Here is a 5,253-nt window from a genome sequence, read left to right as displayed (position 1 = left end):
ATCTTTGTTTAGCGCCGCTTAGTGCTTAAGGTCACCATTCCGATTAATGATTAGGCGTTTGAAAATTAAGAAAGATGGTCTATACCTACTTAGGCACTCACTTAGACCTGCTGAGGCGCCGACCTAGACCGCCTAGACACCCGCCTAGCCCATCCAGACTCACCTAAACACCTGCCTAAATTGCAACTCATTTAGATAGAAAATAGATAACTTTCCTTTTGCATTTTATTGTTTCCAATAAATTGTAAGGGACTTATTAAACATTCAAATAAACACATATTATATGTTTGTTCCTCATGTTTTCGTATATTCCAATACTTTATAATATATATGTCATCCGCCTAGACTCTGCCTAACTGCCTAGGCGCTAGGCCCCAGCACGCCGCTTGAGTAAGGTCTAACATCTTTTAGAACCTTGCGACGGAATGCTATTGCTATGGTAGAAGCTGCCATGTCCTTCACCTCTTGAGAACCCTTCTTTTCGCCGTTCTCCCACTGTAGTGGGCATCTGGAGACTACAGTTTCCAAGTCCTTGGCCATGAGCACAAATGCTTCTATTTTTGTCTGACTTTTGACATGTTTGCTGGAGACTGGAAGTTCTGTGAAACAGTCTGATGCCCGATCGAGAAGCTCTTCCCCGTAAAATTGACATTTCCCGAGGCGCTTGATGGCCATTGATGAGATTCCTCGCCCAACTTGACTATCACTCGATGCGTAGGTCCACATTGTCCCTTCGATAATAAACACCATACAATCGAGTGGATCTCCCGCTCGAAAAACAAAGTTGTTCTCATTGTACGTCATTGGCTTTAGATAGTTGCACAGCAGCGTCAACACATATTCATCCATGTGCTTAAGCACTTTTACCTATCACCAGAACAACATTGCTGTGAAAATGGAAGCAATTAATAAATGGAGAGAGATCGAGTCTTGAAGAACATACTGTTCTAAGTGTATCCATGAAAAGATGGCATTTTACAGAGTCTTTGGTTTGCTTGGGAAGAATAAGGAATGGGTTGTGGACATCAGCATATTTGTCTTTTTCCCATGCTTGCTCTATGCTATTCTCGATTTCTTTCTTGATATTATCAGGGAATTTATATACGGATATCCACGTGCGTACATCTACCTTCTTTATCCCAATCTTTCGTCTTGTCTCTTCCGATTTTGTAGCCTCCATGTGTATTAAAGTCTGCCCCACCACAAGTAGAATTCATTCATAAGCTCGATCCATGATCTCCTATGTCCTAGCTAGCTACATACCAGAAAGGTATGTTTCACCAAAGAATTTACGTATCTTATATAATTTGAAATGGGACAGTTAGATTCACGTCCAAACAACGAAGCTCTTTTTTTAATTTGAATCCAATCGTAACATATCTATATCATGACAAGATTACACAATTTTAAGCAAACGTATTTAAGATAGAATCTAATACAACTAATTTTGAAGAGGTAGATCACAAGCAAAAAATATGATATGGGTAGATTATCGACAAAAAAATATATGATGTGTATATATTAAATAAGTAAAAAAGATTGAATGTAGCATGATTTAAGGGATTTAATTCTTACGATTTAGATATTACAATTCTTTAAAATTTTCTGTTTTATTGCAAATTTAATAAAAAGATCATAGTACCTATTTTTAAAAAGTGTCCTATTTTTAATAATACCTCACAAAATTGGATTTTGAATTTACCCACCATTTCACAAGTATTTGTATACGACACGGGACCTAAAGAAAAACGATTGAAAAATAAAACTGATATATTGTGAGATTCAGTATATACCAACCTGTACATTGCCGATGAGATATAAAAACAGTAGCAAGCCAATGAAAGAAATAAGAATTGCAAACAAGTCTTCCCAGACATACGTACTTGTTGTCAGATTCGTCCCAAAATTACTGCAAAATATTGTAGGTACATGATATCATATTAGACAATGTTGCAGAATTAGATAACCCCAAAAAATGTATTTGTTACATATTCTCCTGAAATTGTTGATTGTCAATGGATATACTGTGAACCTTAGATTTCGCAGGCTCCACCAGAAAGAGTAAAGGAACTTCTTTATAAACTTTTTACGCTCCGTGTTTTGATTCTTAAGGAATCAAGAAATATTCCAAAGTTAAATGAAGATGAAGCACCATCTGGAGTATCCAACGGGCAATGCTCGATTAGAAGTGTTATATTTCTTGCAGTAGTACTCCGACTATTGCAGTAGAAAGCATCCGTACATTCCCTCATATCTATACTAGGATTTACACAAGTCTCGTACCAACATAATACCTCTCGTAGAATAGAAAAAAGGTACCAAAAAGCTCCAAGTACCTAAATCCATAACATGCAAACACAAAACCCTAGATAATTAGTCTCTTTATAAGAATAGAATTAATTAATACAGAATATTCTCTGTGATTGAAAAAATATATGTCGATTGTAATTAAATTAAGATTCCTAATTTCCTACCACATGATTTTTCTCAAACCCTATTTAGGTTGTAAACATTGTACACGATTAATTCAAAGGAGTTATATTTGAACACTATCCACTTTCAAAAAAGCTACATCCATAATCCAATATTAATAATTATAATACAAAAGAATTAAAATAGAATGACAATTAAAGTTAAACTTACATGACTGGCAAGAATGTAGAGAAACAAATTGAATAGACTCTTAGCCCATATCCCATTACTCCTTTTGAACACCTTGGCCGACAGGAGAATTCGAAAAATCCTCGGAACATATTGACCGAGAAGAAACACATTCACAATCTTTTGGTGTTCCACAAATCCTGAGCGTTTCATTGGGTAAAACACTACTAGCAGCTGCAGAGAATTAAAAGATAAAGGGTTAGAACATAGAAGTCCATCAATTTCAGCAAACTACGTACAAAAACAAAAAAAAAAAACAAAAAAATTAGAGTTTAGTTAATTTCTCTTACTTGTGGGAGGGGAAGAAGAGCTAAAACGTCTAATATGATGGATAACGACGACATATTCTGAGCTATTTCCCTGGCATATTGAATCAACTCTCTGATTTTCGATTTCTTACCCGAATTTCCCCGGGTTTGTTCCCCCTCTGCGGATGGTCCATTTTTGGGGATATTCGTTTTGGAAGTCCTCGGCTTTGTTTCCATTGTCTTACTCGAATTTCTCCCGGTTTGTTCCACCGCCGCGGAGAGTCCATTTTTTAGGGTATTTGTTTTGGAGGGTGGCCCATCCACACCAGTCCCTGAGTTTCTTTCCGATTTTGTCTTTTGAACAGAGTCACAAATTTCACATATAAAATGCATCAGGAAAATGACATCTGTGAGTGATCGCATAAGAAGAGCAACAATTCTCAACGTTTTATCCATTTGAAGGCACTTTTTATCCTGATCGATGATTACAACATAAAAGAACAAATGATCCATAGAGACAGCAAATACACATGATATCACAAATATGATGTTCCACATTCCAAGGTAAGGCGCCTGATGCACAGTAAAAATGTCCTTTATTTTTTTTCTCCTATTTTTTCCTTCATCTTCCGGCACTCATCTCATTTCCAGCCATTGGTTTCGAACGTTCATTTCTGGGAAACACGCAACAAATGAAATTCATATGCATTCACCCTAAACCCTAATATGAGCCTCGAGCTAACAAATTAAACAAGATAAAATCAGACAAAAATCAGATTGTCATATAGGTGCATTTCAGACGACGTTCGCTACAAGAAGTACTGTCATTGCATGTAACGGAAAATAATGACAGTGCTACACTTACAATTTAATTTTACCATCATTTGTATTATCTTTCTAATAAAATTAGCGTCCATCAACACATGTTAGTCTCATCTCTATTAAAGAGATGGTACAATTAAATGGTAAAAATAGCATTATTGCGAGCATGGTGCGTTGCTATACTTTGAGAGAGACAGATAGAAGCATGTTAATTTCAGAATTCGAAATACTTAAAAAGAGATTAGAGAGCAGAGAGAGTACGAACCTGTCTGTTTTCTCTTCTACCTGGTTCTCCACATCTGAATTTCTTTCCTCGACATTTTTACCCATAATAACTCAAATAGATATGTACTCAATGACCTTGATGATGAGTAAAGAAGATTACTTAAATAAAGCTACAACAAGATCTTCAGTTTACAAGGTGGCGAGAGAACAGCATGCGGAAGCTAGCATGTGAGTGAAGTGGCAGAATCTGAAGTTGCTAGCTGCATTGCCATTCTCTTAGAGACAACTGAATTCAATGTCTTTTTATACGAAGTTGGTCTTTTAACATGACCCAAGTCCTCTAATATGACGTAAGTCCTTTAATATGACATAGGTCTTTTAATATGACGCAAGTCTTTTTGCATTATGCACATAATTTAATATCTTAATAGATAGAGTATTAAATTTTTACTCATGCATCATGTGCTCTCCAGAAACATAATAGTTTCATATGCTTCCCTCTTCTCTCTCACCTTAATAAGGCCAATTTTTAACACACTTTCTGAGAGCCCCCTCCACAACATTTTGCCAAAAATTCAAACCGTCCAAATTTCTATTTCATTATTTGTAGATTACGTATGAATGAGGATCCTCTCCAAATCCTATTTGTGAGGATCTAAATGATCCTTTAATCGTATCTGTTTATCATGAATCGTGCGGTCAATGTTCGTTAGGTATTATTTGTGTTTAATTTTAAATAAAAATTTTAAAATGATTTCTGATCGCACGATGTACAATAAATAGACACGATTGATCCTCACGAAGAGGATCCTAGAATATGCCACCTTTTATGGTAAGATTCAGTAAACATTTAGATTCCAATAAAGATTAGGAATGCAACAAACACGAGCATTGCCACTTAGTTCTACGGTTTAGTGGTATTCCTCTTCACTGGTAAGTGAGAGAGCTTAGGTTCGATTCTCGCCAAAAGCGAATTTGTGTCATATTATTGATAGTTCATTATGAGGTTCAACCCACAATCTCCTCTTAATGTAGATAATATTGATTATTCAAAAAATAAAAAATAAAAAAAATAAACAAACAAAAAAACAAACACGATCATTCCTGCTCTTTGCCTATAGAAAACTATACATGCCTTGTTTTACTAGAACCACTTGGACCACCAATGCCAACTGTTACAATGCCCTCTTTGTTTTACTATAGCAAATAATATCCGTTATCAAAGGACTGCTAGAAAAGCCGGCAGTAATTAGCGCATCTCATATATATAATATAATAAAGCATTGCCAGAAATCCC

The 5,253-nt window shown here is 35.8% G+C and overlaps 1 pseudogene; it reads right to left on the bottom strand.

The window, feature by feature from the left end:
- Positions 1–338: 338 nt before the first annotated feature.
- Positions 339–4,061, bottom strand: LOC103943521 (annotated as a pseudogene).
- Positions 4,062–5,253: the final 1,192 nt, after the last annotated feature.

The sequence above is a fragment of a genome, unplaced genomic scaffold, assembly GCF_019419815.1.
Source record: "Pyrus x bretschneideri cultivar Hongxiangsu unplaced genomic scaffold, Pyrus_bretschneideri_v1 Contig4, whole genome shotgun sequence".
Taxonomy (NCBI): Eukaryota; Viridiplantae; Streptophyta; class Magnoliopsida; order Rosales; family Rosaceae; genus Pyrus; species Pyrus x bretschneideri.
This window is presented reverse-complemented; position numbering and strand designations above follow the sequence as displayed.